This window comes from Oncorhynchus gorbuscha, linkage group LG04, assembly GCF_021184085.1.
Source record: "Oncorhynchus gorbuscha isolate QuinsamMale2020 ecotype Even-year linkage group LG04, OgorEven_v1.0, whole genome shotgun sequence".
NCBI classification, from domain to species: Eukaryota; Metazoa; Chordata; class Actinopteri; order Salmoniformes; family Salmonidae; genus Oncorhynchus; species Oncorhynchus gorbuscha.
The window spans coordinates 1,201,733-1,218,956 of NC_060176.1; the positions used below are offsets into that span (position 1 = coordinate 1,201,733).

The following is a 17,224-nucleotide window of genomic DNA, read 5'->3' on the forward strand; positions in this document are numbered from 1 at the left end:
ATGTACCATGTCAGATATAGAGTTGAAATGTATAACATCCCAATATTACACTTTATATAGATCACAGAAGACTGAAATATAACAAAACTGTTTGACATTGACACACATAATTATGAAATTATGAAAAAGTAATAACATTCCACCCATGAGGCCAAAGAGGCTTTTGGTCATTGACTGCAGGAAAGGGCTTCTCTGAGTCCGGGAAAACAGCGTTTAGGGGAGAAAGAGAAGTGTTTTCAGGTCTAACTCACAAATCACTGCAGCATTCTGGAGGCCGGTGCTCTGACTGAGCAAGCTGTGTCCCTTGCTCCTGTCAGCAGCAGTATTTACAGCGACACGTGATCACAAATGTGGTGAAATCAGCACTTTTAAGAGACTTTAAGGAGTTTAGCACGTCGTTTTATGCAGTTAACTCATTACTGGGGCGATATGCAGTTAAGAGAGAGGCACAGTGTGTGTGTGTGTGTGTGTGTGTGTGTGTGTGTGTGTGTGTGTGTGTGTGTGTGTGTGTGTGTGTGTGTGTGTGTGTGTGTGTGTGTGTGTGTGTGTGTGTGTGTGTGTGTGTGTGTGTGTGTGTGTGTGTGTGTGTGTGTGTGTGTGTGTGTGTGTGTGTGTGTGTGATAAAGTGGGGGAATGGTCAACTGATATATTATGGAGACATGAACTCAACAGAATTACAAATAAACCTGGACATGCTATCTGCTAAAGCACTCAGCTGATATAATGTGTTCCCCTCCATCTGTTCCCTAGGAGACCTCTCTCTCTCTATCTCTCTCTCTCTCTCTCACACACACACTCAGGGCCTGTGTGAGCCTCTGTTCCACTGGTCACAGAGCGAGGCTAAGCCACAGGTGTGGCCGGTGAAAGACCCCTGGCAGCTGTGTGTGAGAGAAAGAGAGAAGAGAGGAAAGAGAGAAGAGAGAGAGAGGGGGAAGAGAGAGAGGAAAGAGAGAGAGAGAGAGGGGAAGAGAGAGAGGGAAAGAGAGAAAGAGAGAGAGGGGAGAGAGAGAGGGAAAGAGAGAAGAGAGAGAGAGGGAAAGAGAGAAGAGAGAGAGAGGGAAGAGAGAGAGGGAAAGAGAGAAGAGAGAGAGAGGGGAAGAGAGAGAGGGAAAGAGAGAGAGAGAGAGGGGAAGAGAGAGAGAGGGGAAGAGAGAGAGAGAGAGAGGGGAAAGAGAGAGAGGGAAAGAGAGAGAGAGAGAGGGGAAGAGAGAAGAGAGAGAGAGGGGAAGAGAGAAGAGAGAGAGAGGGAAAGAGAGAAGAGAGAGAGAGGGGAAGAGAGAGAGGGAGAAGAGAGAGAGAGGGAAGAGAGAGGGAGAGAGAGAGAGAGGGAAAGAGAGAGAGAGAGGGGAAAGAGAGAGAGAGAGAGAAAGAAGAGAGAGAAGAGAGAGAGGGAGAGAGAGAGAGAGAGAGAAGAGAGAGAGAGAGAGAGAGAGAGAGAGAGAGAGAGAGAGAGAGAAGAGGAAGAGAGAGAGAGAGAGAGAGAGAGAGAGAGAGAGAGAGAGAGAGAGAGAGAGAGAGAGGAAATCCTACCTGAGTGCATGTGCCTGCCTACGTGTGTGTGTGTGTGTGTGTGTGTGTGTGTGTGTGTGTGTGTGTGTGTGTGTGTGTGTGTGTGTGTGTGTGTGTGTGTGTGTGTGTGTGTGTGTGTGTGTGTGTGTGTGTGTGTGTGTGTGTGTGTGTGTGTGTGTGTGTGTGTGAGTGTGAGTGTGAGTGTGAGCGTGTGCGTGTGCGTGTGTGTGTGAGAGTAGTCATGCGTACATATGTATCTATCCATATTATTTTTATTTATTTAACCTTTAGGGACAATATATTGAGACCTGGGTCTCTTTTGCAAATGCGCCCCGCCCCGTATTTACAAAAACACATTATACCCAAACTATATACTGTAAATACACATTCAAATACAGTCATGGGAAACACAAAAATAAAAAATCACGAATCACCCAGAAATAAAAGACGTTCCACCACAATACGTCCCCAATCAGAAAGGCACCAGAGCAATAGGGTGCATTAACACTAAAAGCAGATTTACCTCGCTCTGTGGAGACCATAGGAACCTCAACAGTTAACCAATCACATGAATGGATTAGGCAACTCAGGTGTCTATACTTCAAAAGCAAAGTTAGATAAGATGGAAGTTTATGAAGTTGGGCCTTGTTAACAAAAAGGTAGTAATGTAAAGACCTATGGGTCTTTAGCGAAGTCCAGCCAGCCTTTTAATACAGGATGATACAGTGATGAGTATTAAAACCTTCACCTGTCACAAAACAAAGGGCACTACGGTAGATGATATCCAAAGGTTTAAGTGTAGTAGCAGCTGCATAAACAAGAACTGATAAAGAGGTTGACTGAATGATCTGCTTCCTACGGCTTAGAGAAAGGCACCATCTGTTTCTGTAGAAAGAGACAACTTTAAATCTTAGCTTCTTCTTTCAAAGACATAAGTATTTATATGCGGGAACACATTTGATTGGAGAAACATCTAAAGAGTGAACATGTAGGTCATCTGAAACATTCTGAGAGAGTTTCAAAACAGTATGTATTTAGTTTTCAAGTTTTAAATCAGCAAGGGATTCCTGCATAGCTCTAAAAGCTGACTGTAGTTTAGACACAGCCAGATCAACAGTCAGATCAACAGTCAGATCAACATTCAGATCAACAGCCAGATACACAGCCAGATCAACAGCCAGGTCAACAGCCAGATCAACAGCCAGATCAACAGCCAGATCAACAGTCAGATCAACACTCAGATCAACATTCAGATCAACAGTCAGATACACAGCCAGATACACAGTCAGATACACAGCCAGATCAACATTCAGATCAACATTCAGATCAACAGTCAGATCAACAACCAGATCAACAGTCAGATCAACATTCAGATCAACATTCAGATCAACAGTCAGATCAACAGTCAGATCAACATTCAGATCAACAGTCAGATCAACATTCAGATCAACATTCAGATCAACAGTCAGATCAACATTCAGATCAACATTCAGATCAACAGTCAGATCAACAACCAGATCAACAGTCAGATCAACATTCAGATCAACATTCAGATCAACAGTCAGATCAACAGTCAGATCAACATTCAGATCAACAGTCAGATCAACATTCAGATCAACATTCAGATCAACAGTCAGATCAAACAGTCAGATCAACATTCAGATCAACAGTCAGATCAACATTCAGATCAACAGTCAGATCAACAACCAGATCAACAACCAGATCAAACAGTCAGATCAACAACCAGATCAACAACCAGATCAACGGCCAGATCAAACAGCCAGATCAAACAGCCAGATCAACAGCCAGATCAAACAGTCAGATCAACAGCCAGATCAACAGCCAGATCAAACAGTCAGATCAACATTCAGATCAACAGTCGGATCAACAGCCAGATCAACAGTCGGATCAACAACCAGATCAACAGCCGGATCAAACAGCCAGATCAACAGCCGGATCAAACAGCCAGATCAACAGCCAGATCAAACAGCCAGATCAACAGCCAGATCAACAGTCAGATCAACAGCCAGATCAACAGTCAGATCAACAGCCAGATCAACAGTCAGATCAACAGCCAGATCAACAGTCAGATCAACATTCAGATCAACAGGCAGATCAACAGTCAGATCAACATTCAGATCAACATTCAGATCAACAGTCAGATCAACAGTCAGATCAACAGTCAGATCAACAGTCAGATCAACAGTCAGATCAACAGCCAGATCAACAGTCAGATCAACAGTCAGATCAACAGTCAGATCAACAGTCAGATCAGCAGCCAGATCAACATTCAGATCAACAGTCAGATCAAGTCGGGCAGTAGCAGACATAATACTATCATCTGCATATAGATGAAGTTCACCATTTTTAACAGACTGACCAATGGTGTGTATATACAGTAAGTAGTGAAGAGAGCAGGACCCAAAATCAACCCCTGTGGTACACCTTTACATACTTCAAGAAATTCAGACTTAACCCCATCAATCACAACATCCTGAGTTCTGTCACTAACATAATCCTGAAACCATGAACAGGCGACAGAGCTCAGGCCTATTGAGGAAAAACGTATAAAATAGCCTGATCAACAGTATCAAAAGGGTTTGACGGGTCCACAAACAAAGCAGCACATTTCATTGTAGTGTGTAAAGCATTGACAAGATCATGAACTACTAGAGTGGTTGCTGTAATATAGTGCTCTGTCCAGGCCTGAACCCTGTGAGGTTTACATTCAAAATTCATTTCTTAGACAAAAAAGAGCAAAGTTCTACATTTACCAAGGATTCAATAATCTTATCTAGAAAGGGAATCCTTGAAATGGGGTGATAATAATTAAGATCACTACTATCCCTGCCCTTATGAAGTGGCAGCACAAGAGCTGATTTACATACTTTTGGAATATTTCCTGATAACAATGTTAAATAAAAAACGGGGGTTATTGAGCCAACAATGATGGGCGCTGCACACTTAGACCAGGATCCAATTGGTCGGACTCTGTGGATTCCTTGTTGTCTATTGCATTCATGTGTGTATCCATGCGTGCAGGTGTGTGTGTGTGTGTGTCAGGGCCGTGGTCACTAAGAGGTTAGGCACCAGATTCAGGGTCTAATTGTATGAGCAGATGAGTGAGAGGGCTGGGAACTAGGAGAGAGCCTTAGCAGACACGCCTGTCCTCACGACACTGGTGGCTTTCATTGTTCTGACTTACTACCCACGCAACGGCTCCACGTGTTACACTCACATACAGACAGAAATTAAATGCAGGACTGGACCTATAAGACAGACACGTCTTTCAGAAACCAGACAATTACAAGTGCTGTAAAGGGGCCCTACATTGGGCTATTGGGAAAACTGAATCAACACTAGAGAGGAGACTCAAAGTTATTCTAATCTCTATGGGTAATTCCCTTTACTCCATACAGACAACATGTAAATACCAATACCAGCATGTTATACAAACAAATCATCAAACAGACTTCCAACTCTATTTTGGTCTCCTGTAGAAGCCTAAAGCAGCATGTCCAACATCACAGTCAACTGGCAGATTCAGGTTTCCGTGTGATCTGTTTTCAGACACTAGCTTACTACATGTTAACTAGCAAGCCTTGTCTGCATGCCAAATGGTACCATATTTTATAAAGTGCACTACTTTTGACCAGTGTCCCATTTGGGATGCATCCCTTATCTAAAAAAGGCCTCACCACTCAGTGGCAGAGCCCAACAGATCTCTGTTATCACCTGGCCCTCAGCAGCCTCTGTGTGTGTGTGTGTGTGTGTGTGTGTGTGTGTGTGTGTGTGTGTGTGTGTGTGTGTGTGTGTGTGTGTGTGTGTGTGTGTGTGTGTGTGTGTGTGTGTGTGTGTGTGTGTGTGTGTGTGTGTGTGTGTGTGTGTGTGTGTGTGTGTGTGTGTGTGTGTGTGTGTGTGTGTGTGTCAACCTTAGGGCTTTAGAGGGTTGATCCTCATAAAGAGAGGTGACATTCAATTCAGCTGGCTCCAAATAGACACATAGCCAGGCAGACGAACATCCTCCAACTGTCCCATAGCAATGTACTACACACATCTACAATAATATGTACTACACACATTTACAATAATATGTACTACACACATTTACAATAATATGTACTACACACATTTACAATAATATGTACTACACACATCTATAATAATATGTACTACACACATCTATAATAATATGTACTACACACATCTACAATAATATGTACTACACACATCTACAATAATATGTACTACACACATCTACAATAATATGTACTACACACATCTATAATAATATGTACTACACACATCTACAATAATATGTACTACACACATCTACAATAATATGTACTACACACATCAATAATATGTACTACACACATCTACAATAATATGTACTACACACATTTACAATAATATGTACTACACACATCTATAATAATATGTACTACACACATCTATAATAATATGTACTACACACATCTACAATAATATGTACTACACACATCTATAATAATATGTACTACACACATCTATAATAATATGTACTACACACATCTATAATAATATGTACTACACACATCTACAATAATATGTACTACACACATCTATAATAATATGTACTACACACATCTATAATAATATGTACTACACACATCTATAATATTATGTACTACACACATCTATAATAATATGTACTACACACATCTATAATAATATGTACTACACACATCTATAATAATATGTACTACACACATCTACAATAATATGTACTACACACATCTATAATAATATGTACTACACACATCTATAATAATATGTACTACACACATCTATAATAATATGTACTACACACATCTATAATAATATGTACTACACACATCTATAATAATATGTACTACACACATCTATAATAATATGTACTACACACATCTATAATAATATGTACACACATCTATAATAATATGTACTACACACATCTATAATAATATGTACTACACACATCTATAATAATATGTACTACACACATCTCTATACACACAATAATATGTACTACACACATCTATAATAATATGTACTACACACATCTATAATAATACTACACACATCTATAATAATATGTACTACACACATCTATAATAATATGTACTATCTATAATAATATGTACTACACACATCTATAATAATATGTACTACACAGATCTACAATAATATGTACTACACACATCTATAATAATATGTACTACACACATCTACAATAATATGTACTACACACATCTATAATAATATGTACTACACACATCTATAATAATATGTACTACACACATCTATAATAATATGTACTACACACATCTATAATAATATGTACTACACACATCTATAATAATATGTACTACACACATCTACAATAATATGTACTACACACACATCTACAATAATATGTACACACATCTATAATAATAGCCACACACCTGTATAGGCCGAAATAGCCAGGAACAAGAGCTTCGAGATGTGACCATCTGTGTGTCCCAAACGGTACCGTTTTCCCTATATTGTGCACTATTTAGTAGTGTAAACTATATCGTGCACTACTTAGTAGTGTAAACTACATAGGGAATGGAGTGTCATTTGGAAGAGAGCCACACCCCCACATAGTTGACAAGGTGCAGACTATATACTGACCATCAATTTGAAAAAAAACAAAGAAAGTACGACACTCACGGGTTAATCTGGTCTTTGCTTGATTTCTCACATCCTCGTCTCCTTTTCAAAACGCATCGCAGAAGATCTGACCCACTGGGCAAGAACTGGTTGAATCAATGTTGTTTCTACATCATTTCAACCCAAAATTGCAATATGATGACGTTGAATCAAACTGATTGGATTTGTAAAAAGTTATGAATGTAGGGAATTTCATCATTTTTCACCCAACTTTTAATCTAAATACACTGACAGTAAATTTGAACATTGAATTGAAGTTAGTTGACAACTCAACCAAATGTAAATCAGAACTAGACGTTGAACTGACATCTGTGCCCAGTGGGAGGTTCTCCCCACAGACCTTCTCCTCCAACATGCTTTGAGAAGGAGGTGAGGACATCAGAAATACAACTGAGATGCACCCTTCATGACTCCCAATCATTTATAACAGAACCAACGTTCTGGAACCCAGGGCCTTTTCAGGGTTGAACAAGCATCACACTTTACATTACTTTTACAATTCCACAGTGGGTGGCCTCCTCGTCCAATTAGCGGGCCCTACCCACAATTTCGGAAACACTGCCATATCAAATTGAATCAAACTTTTATTTAAATGCCACCATGTGAATGGTACCGTACCTGTGCAGCCGAGTAGAGCAGAGAGAGAGCTAGCCCAGTCTCCCAGAGCAGGAACAGGAGTGGTTTCATCTTAGCTCCGCGATGAAACGTGCTGTTATGTGTTGGTGAGGTGCAGCCTGGGATAGGGAGCACATGTTTCAGTCAGTGTCAAGACAGGGAGAGAAAGGCAAAAACCCAGAAGGTGCACCGCTCTTCCCTTCAAATCCAAATATTATTATGGCCAGTCTAATACTTCCACAATACAGTGATGTTGCAAAAACATGTGTGAAAATACAGGAATAGGCGATCAGCTGTCACCGATGATAAAGTTAGATTGTATAAATGAGCCTAAATAGAAGGAATCAGATTGAGATTGAATGTATAGCCTATAAAAAAAGAGATATTGGCATATGTGCGTCTGTAAACTACTATGAATGACACTAGGTAGGTAGTTTCTTTGGGTATCAGGGTTCAATATTGCATGAATGTGATTATAACGATGTACTGAAAAGCTGTTGGATAACAGACACATGTAACAGCACAACCGCTACATGGATGGAATCCGAGGAGAAGCACTTCCCTCCGCTGGAAATAGCATTGGCCAATTATTGATTTCTAGCAAATTCATTCTACTTGTCAGATAGGCTCCCGCTTTCACGAAAGTTCATTCTAGACAGTGAAGGATGCTCCCGCAGGGTAGGGTAGCTCTAATGGCACAGTTCAGCGATGTCTACGGCAGTATATCAGGCAGTTCACGTGTCTATAAAACGTATTTAAAATAATAACGATATTGACAACAGCGACAGAGAATGTCTACCGTGTCAAAAAATGACGCGGGGTATTTCTAAATGTAAACGGTGTTATGTAAACATAAAATGCCAGAACAACAACTATATTTAGGCTGAAATAATAAACTTGCACTTGGTTAAACTGATTCTGTGGCGCGATAGAGACCATTCACAGGCACCAAATATTTCACAGACATTTGGACAGAATGACAGTACGATGTAACAGATATATAATGTTACCTTCTTTCGGAAGAATGCGCTGCGCTCATGTACAGATCAACATATCCCACTGATTCCTCAAACCTGATTTCCACCCGGCGCGACACTCCCCGATTTCAAAACCGCAACCAAAACTCGCAGTCAAATATGATGTATCAAATCGATACACAACTAATTCGCACACAACAACAAAATATTCCGTTGTGCTGTGGCCTACTACGGAGTCACAATAAAAGTCTGAATTCTCTCCTTCTTTCTCTCGCTCTAAATGTAGCGCGACTGGGAAGTAGCGATATGGAGCTCAAATAATGACCGGACAAAGTTAGAGCGCTGCGCAGCTGATTGCCGCCCTCGTCCCATCGCCAATATGGATTTGAGAATCGGCTACAGGAGAATAGTGGTACGTGATTATGTTGATTTTTTCGAGCTTCACGTTTATTCAGTACATTTCAACATCGTTATCATCATCATGATGATCATAATATTCATCTTCGTCACATTAATAATAACTATAATAACAACAATCATCCTCCTCACCATCATCATCATTCAGATCATTATCCTAATAATCATCATGATCATCATACTAATGTTATTATCATCATCATCATTCAGATCATTATCCTAACAATCATCATGATCATCATACTCATGATTTTCATCATCATAAACAATCATCATGCAGTCATCATCATCTCATTGATTACAAGGGAAAATAGTAAAGAATGAAGATAATGGCAATATTATCACCACACCAGTTTCCAACAGTATGAACTGTAACTAGTTCCATAGGGCTTTTTTCTTGCGTACCCCAGCCACATTTTCATTCTGAAACTAATATAACGTTTCAAGAACTCCCTAATAAACTTGTGTGCCACTGTCACACTGTGATTTTGGGCCTTTAATCAACCCAGATAGGCAAACTCCAGCACAGTTTTGTCTACATCTAAAATTACACCCTATCTCCTATATAGAACACCACTTTTGACCAGAGCCCTATGAGCCTTGGCTAAAAGTAGTAGCGAATAGGGTGCCATTTTGGACTCATATTATGCTGTTGCTGTCACCGCTGCTCACTCGCCTGGCCCTAATACAGGCACTGTAGAGAAGTGGTGTATTACAGCTATCACTCACCAAGCCCTGTGGTGTGGCAGATCAAAGTGGCTATTACAACATGCTGGGGAGGTTCTCCTTTATTATGAGGTGAGGAATAGATGTTGGCAAAGCATAGGGGAGATACAGGGAGATAGGGCAGTGAGAGGGGAGGGAGAGATGAGAGAGTGAGACGAGTGAGAGGGGAGGGAGAGATGAGAGAGTGAGACGAGTGAGAGGGGGAGGGAGAGATGAGAGAGTGAGGGCAGTGAGAGGGGAGGGAGAGATGAGAGAGTGAGGGCAGTGAGAGGGGAGGGAGAGATGAGAGAGTGAGACAAGTGAGAGGGGGAGGGAGAGATGAGAGAGTGAGACGAGTGAGGGCAGTGAGAGGGGGAGGGAGAGATGAGAGAGTGAGACGAGTGAGGGCAGTGAGAGGGGGAGGGAGAGATGAGAGAGTGAGACGAGTGAGGGCAGTGAGAGGGGGAGGGAGAGATGAGAGAGTGAGGCAGTGAGGGCAGTGAGAGGGGAGGGAGAGATGAGAGAGTGAGACGCAGTGAGGGCAGTGAGAGGGGAGGGAGAGATGAGAGAGTGAGACGAGTGAGAGGGGAGGGAGAGATGAGAGAGTGAGACAGTGAGAGGGGAGGGAGAGATGAGAGAGTGAGGGCAGTGAGAGGGGGAGGGAGAGATGAGAGAGTGAGGGCAGTGAGAGGGGGAGGGAGAGATGAGAGAGTGTGACAAGTGAGAGGGGGAGGGAGAGATGAGAGAGTGAGACGAGTGAGGGCAGTGAGAGGGGGAGGGAGAGATGAGAGAGTGAGACGAGTGAGGGCAGTGAGAGGGGGAGGGAGAGATGAGAGAGTGAGACGAGTGAGGGCAGTGAGAGGGGAGGGAGAGATGAGAGAGTGAGACGAGTGAGGGCAGTGAGAGGGGGAGGGAGAGATGAGAGAGTGAGACGAGTGAGGGCAGTGAGAGGGGAGGGAGATATGAGAGAGTGTGACGGGTGAGGGCAGTGAGAGGGGGAGGGAGAGATGAGAGCGTGAGACGAGTGAGGGCAGTGAGAGGGGGAGGGAGAGATGAGAGAGTGAGACGAGTGATGGCAGTGAGAGGGGGAGGGAGGAGATGAGAGAGTGAGACGAGTGAGGGCAGTGAGAGGGGGAGGGAGATATGAGAGAGTGAGACGAGTGAGGGCAGTGAGAGGGGAGGGAGAGATGAGAGAGTGAGACGAGTGAGGGAAGGAGATATGAGAGAGTGAGACGAGTGAGGGCAGTGAGAGGGGAGGGAGAGATGAGAGAGTGAGACGAGTGAGGGCAGTGAGAGGGGGAGGGAGAGATGAGAGAGTGAGGCAGTGAGGGCAGTGAGAGGGGGGAGGGAGAGATGAGAGAGTGAGACGAGTGAGGGCAGTGAGAGGGGGAGGGAGAGATGAGAGAGTGAGACAGTGAGGGCAGTGAGAGGGGAGGAGAGATGAGAGAGTGAGACGAGTGAGGGCAGTGAGAGGGGAGGGAGAGATGAGAGAGTGAGACGAGTGAGGGCAGTGAGAGGGGGAGGGAGAGATGAGAGAGTGAGACGAGTGAGGGCAGTGAGAGGGGGAGGGAGAGATGAGAGAGTGAGACGAGTGAGGGCAGTGAGAGGGGGAGGGAGAGATGAGAGAGTGAGACGAGTGAGGGCAGTGAGAGGGGGGAGGGAGAGGGAGAGATGAGAGAGTGAGACGAGTGAGGGCAGTGAGAGGGGGAGGGAGAGGGAGAGATGAGAGAGTGAGACGAGTGAGGGCAGTGAGAGGGGGAGGGAGAGATGAGAGAGTGAGACGAGTGAGGGCAGTGAGAGGGGGAGGGAGAGATGAGCGAGTGAGGGCAGTGAGATGGGAGGGAGATGAGTGAGGGCAGTGAGATGGGAGGGAGATGAGTGAGGGCAGTGAGATGGGGAGGGAGATGAGTGAGGGCAGTGAGATGGGAGGAGATGAGTGAGGGTAGTGAGAGGGGAGGGAGAGATGAGCGAGTGAGGGCAGTGAGATGGGAGGGAGATGAGTGAGAGCAGTGAGATGGGAGGGAGATGAGTGAGGGCAGTGAGATGGGAGGGAGATGAGTGAGGGCAGTGAGATGGGAGGGAGATGAGTGAGGGTAGTGAGATGGGAGGGAGATGAATGAGGGCATTGAGATGGGATGGAGATGAGTGAGGGTAGTGAGATGGGAGGGAGATGAGTGAGGGTAGTGAGATGGGAGGGAGATGAGTGAGGGCAGTGAGATGGGATGGAGAGGAGTGAGGGTAGTGAGATGGGAGGAGATGAGTGAGAGCAGTGAGATGGGAGGGAGATGAGTGAGAGCAGTGAGATGGGATGGAGAGGAGTGAGATGGGAGGAGATGAGTGAGAGCAGTGAGATGGGAGGGAGATGAGTGAGAGCAGTGAGATGGGAGGGAGATGAGTGAGGGTAGTGAGATGGGAGGGAGATGAGTGAGGGAGGTGAGATGGGAGGGAGATGAGTGAGAGCAGTGAGATGGGAGGAGATGAGTGAGGGCAGTGAGATGGGAGGGAGATGAGTGAGAGCAGTGAGATGGGAGGGAGATGAGTGAGGGCAGTGAGATGGGAGGGAGATGAGTGAGGGTAGTGAGATGGGAGGGAGATGAGTGAGGGTAGTGAGATGGGAGGGAGATGAGTGAGGGCAGTGAGATGGGAGGGAGATGAGTGAGGGAGGTGAGATGGGAGGGAGATGAGTGAGAGCAGTGAGATGGGAGGGAGATGAGTGAGAGCAGTGAGATGGGAGGGAGAGATGAGAGAGAGGGCTTTGGACATGGATGAACTGAGGTATTACAAACTCACTTCACTTTCAACCAATCATCCTATTGTCTTTGTAACTCTGGCGTGCTTACCTGTAAACTCACAGCTAGGATAGATAGGGGATGGATGGATGGACAGAGATGGAGCAAATGGATTGGTAGGTGGATGGATGGATGAATGGATGATTCCACCCCCTGCGCAACCCAATTGAATGCCTGGGTACAGTACAGGTGCCCTTTTAGTATTGACCCTAGGCATCACAGTCAGGAGGTAGTCAGCTTGCCAGTAATTGAGAGGTCAGGAATAAAGGCTGAGACAGAATTGGGGGCTTTTGACTGAACTAGAGCATTACAAACCCTCTGTTCCTATACTGTATTGGGCTTGCCACAGTTTTTGTGGTATGCTTTTCTAGTTTTTGTGCGAGTCATTCTACTAAGATCACAGCTGGTGCAGGGGGACAATCTGAAACACACTTTCTCCTTTACACTCCATTGCTGCAGGGCTATTTTCTGGAGATTTGTCTCCCTCTGCTGTTTGATTAACCAAATAACCCAGAATTTTCCCACTGTCAAATTATTGTCAAGTGGGACTGTGACTGTTCTCATCCTGTCACAATCTCATAGAAATGATAATGAATGTATAAGTACTATGTCATTGTTTATTGAGTACCGTGGTGTAAGATGTTCAGCAGTGTTTGGAGCTCGAGGCCAGACACATAGTGGGCACACAGTATGTAATGATCAAACACATTTCACCGATCTCCTGTCTAATTATTACAACGACCAATTAATATTGTTAAGAATTGTTATGTTGTGCTCAGTATATGATTAGCTGCGCCACAAAGTTACCACATCAAACTCACCCCAACCCTCATGCTCCTACAGAGCACCACCCGAATACCAGACTTTTATTAAACAGGCATGACAGAATGGAAGTGACATAATCAAATAATGAAAAACACAGATACTATAAAAGTAAAAATAGTGATATAAATTATAATTTGGGTTAGTTTATGCAGTTGTGAAATTAGCTAGGTCCATGTTTTCTACAAAAGATAAGAAAAGTTGCCAGATATCATACAATTGACTTGCAGATCATTTTAAGGAATAGTGCCTTTTCTCTAGCTTGAGATGACCATGACTTCCTTTATCCAATGGCTAACAGTGGTTAGAGCATTGGACTAGTAACCGGAAGGTTGCAAGGTCAAATCCACGAGCTGACAAGGTACAAATCTGTCGTTCTGCTTCTGAACCACGCAGTTAACCCACCGTTCCTAGGCCGTCATTGAAAATAAGAATTTGTTCTTAACTGACTTGCCTAGTTAAATAAAGGTGAAATATAAAAAGATATACAGTGCCTTGCGAAAGTATTCGGCCCCCTTGAACTTTGCGACCTTTTGACACATTTCAGGCTTCAAACATAAAGATATAAAACTGTATTTTTTGGTGAAGGATCAACAACAAGTGGGACACAATCATGAAGTGGAACGACATTTATTGGATATTTCAAACTTTTTTAACAAATCAAAAACTGAAAAATTGGGCGTGCAAAAATATTGAAAGTGAATGTGAAAAAGAAATACACTCTCTCTCTCTCGCTTCTCCTTAATTTTGAAAGATTTTTTTTTTTTTCAAATATAGTCTTTCTCTTTGAGTCAACTACTCACCACATGCTATGCACTGCAGTGATAGCTAGCTGTAGTTTTTGCTTTCAGTACTAGATGAATTCTGTGATCCTTTGATATGGTGGACAAACTGTCAGTTTATTCTGCAAGAGCTCTGACCGGTTTGGAGGACCTCCGGAAAGTTGTCATAACTACTGTGTAAGTCTATAGAACGGGGTGAGAACCATGAGCCTACTGGCTTTTGTATTGAAGTCAATGTACCCGGAGGACAGAAGCTAGCGGTCTGCTGGCTATACCATGGTGCTACCCTACAGAGTGCTGCTGAGGATTCTGTAGACCTTCATTGAAAAACAGTGCGTTTTAATGAATTATTTGGTGACGTGAATAAATATTTAGCATAGTCTTATCTAAAAATAATGACTTGTATTTGCAAAAATGTATTTGCAGATATAGGCCTCTCCAGTACCTTGGAATACATCTCAGAAATTGACTTACAGAAATCAATACATTTCATGTATGTCCAAAGCATGTGAAATAAGGTAGCAGGAGCCTGCTATAATACATAGGTCACAAGTTTAGACCATTTCTGGTCTACACTTGGATCATTTTGCCTTTGACCAATGCAGCCGAAAGACTATTTTAAAGTGTATTATAGCATGTCTCAGACATATAAAGAAGAAGAATGTATCTCTGAAGCATACTCTGCCAAATTTCATCTGAAATTCCTAAATCCTCTTCCACTGGTCTGTCTGTCTGTTTAACAGTGGCTCACATCCTTTCGAGAGGAGTACCTCAAAATCCCTTCTGTAGAAGTAGAACAGAAGTATAACAGAAGTAGACAGACCCAGAGACCTAGGAGCACATTCTGTCAGACTTCACTTCAGGCAATGGCCACATCAGGTGTGTGGTGGCCACATAGGCATTCGGCATGGGCATCCAGGTGGACGACATCAGACGGGTGGTGCATTTGGGGGCTTCCAGTGACTTCCTTTCCTACTGGCAGGAAGTTGGGAGGGACCACAGGGAAGGATGTTTCCCTAGGTGAGGAAGGTTATCCTGTCCTTTGGTCTTAACAACAAGGACAAGGGCACGACTCAGTCCCAGAACAAGAGTGTTCGCCTTTTGTTCAACACGGCAGCTCAGTGTTCCCCAGAGCATCAATCTGGGTGCCAAGGGGCCCTCTCCAGTCACTTCTGCCCGACACTGGCTCAGATTACTTTACCATGAGGTTTGTCATTTATTCCAACGCTGATCATTACATGGGGCAGCAAGACACAACTACGCAGAGATCATTTCCTACCACAGACAATTGAAACTGGCTGCATTTTTTGAAGATGACGAAACTGATCTGTCTAACAGGCATCGTTTCATGCCCAAATCCTTCTGGGAACCTTGGTTCAACAAACTACCTCCTGTCATCCCGTGCCTGATTCAAATCAGATAAAGATTCCATATCCAGACTGCCTGTCGTTGACAAAGAAACATCACACTCAGGCTGGTTAAAGGGTTATACTTTGCACAAAGTAAAAGCAGCATTTTAGAAACAAGTTTACCATGTGCATGTCTGCTGTTAGAGGTGTTCAATGGCTACACCATAAAGGAGATAAACACTCCAAATAGACATAATGGGACAACACCTGGGATGGTGAAGACAGACAAGAAGGAATGTCAAGCATCATTTATTTTCCTTTTCAACAGTGTAACCCTTTCTTTCTGACTTATAAGCATCTGCTGAAGAATGTGCTGCATGGCAGCCACTCCCTCCAGCATTGAGGTCTCGAACCACCTTCTCCTCTGAGTTCAAGTGTTATTGTCACATGCACAGGAACAGTGAAATGCATAAGAATAGAGCCGACCATCTCAATTTCACTATAGATGTTTTTCTTGGTCCGGTTCAGACTTTGTAAATCAAACAAATGCATGTGTGAACACCAAAATATGTTTTTTGTTTGTTTCAACCTTTGTTAGAATAAATAGTGAATGATTTATAAACTGTATGTCATTCATTCCCTGAGGGGAATAAGAAATCCTGAAGATCATATTGTGTTAATCATAACCCTATGCACCAGAGAGACATTAACCTCAAAACACAGCCAAGTGGTTCTCCCTTGGCCTGTCTCCCGGTAACGTTCTTTGGCCTGTTTGTAGGTTCTTAGCATGTTTCTCAATTTACGTCTGAACTTCTCAGTTCTTCTCAGGGTAACCATGATCCGCAAAGAACCCTGCATCTTCTTGTAGAAGGCATTTGGAGGGACCCTGAGAGCCAGCATGTTGAGTCAAGTGAGTTTGAGAGTTGGAGGGACCCATGAGAGACAGCAGGTTTAGTCAGGAGAGTTTGAGAGCTGTGACAAATGACAGTAATCAGATGGGACATATTTCATGTATTTATATTGTACAAGTGCTTGATTATTTATTGCATGAAGCACTTTCAGTGTTTACAACATTGAGCCCCTTTTGGAAATAGGCCCCTACCTTACAAGACCTGTTGTGTGAAGTTTGCTCTGCTGAACTTGATATCTTGACATTTGCTGTGCCTAAGCTACATTACTGAAGAATTGAATATCACATGTTACACTGAAATTATTATATTAGCCTTTTGTATTGAACCCACTGAACCTGCCATTTTAAGCCCACCGGCCCCTACAGCTTATCTACTATTTTAAACATATTTGTAATAAAATATATATTTTGTGATAATCCTGTGTTGTGTGATTCCATTACCAGCATCCAGGTGTGGTCTCCATTGATCCTGCCCTATCATAAAACCTGTGGTTGTTACAATGTTCTAGTCAGATTTTTGCATTTGTTACAAGAGAGAGAAAGAGGCAAGATGGTTTACTCCGCCCAAAATATGTCCACAAAGGAGGTCAATGAGAGGGTCCGATTTGGTCAGCAAAAAATGCAATTGCTA

General features: G+C 43.2%; 1 long non-coding RNA gene across 1 annotated transcript in view; it reads right to left on the reverse strand.

Moving 5' to 3' along the window:
* Positions 1-9,190, reverse strand: part of LOC124033509 — a 28,762-nt gene extending 19,572 nt beyond the window's left edge. Inside the window, exons 1-2 of the long non-coding RNA XR_006838392.1 lie at positions 8,853-9,190; positions 7,846-7,961 (exon numbers count right to left, since the gene is read on the reverse strand). This is a non-coding gene — a long non-coding RNA (uncharacterized LOC124033509). The remainder of the gene's footprint in view (positions 1-7,845; positions 7,962-8,852) is intronic.
* Positions 9,191-17,224: the final 8,034 nt, after the last annotated feature.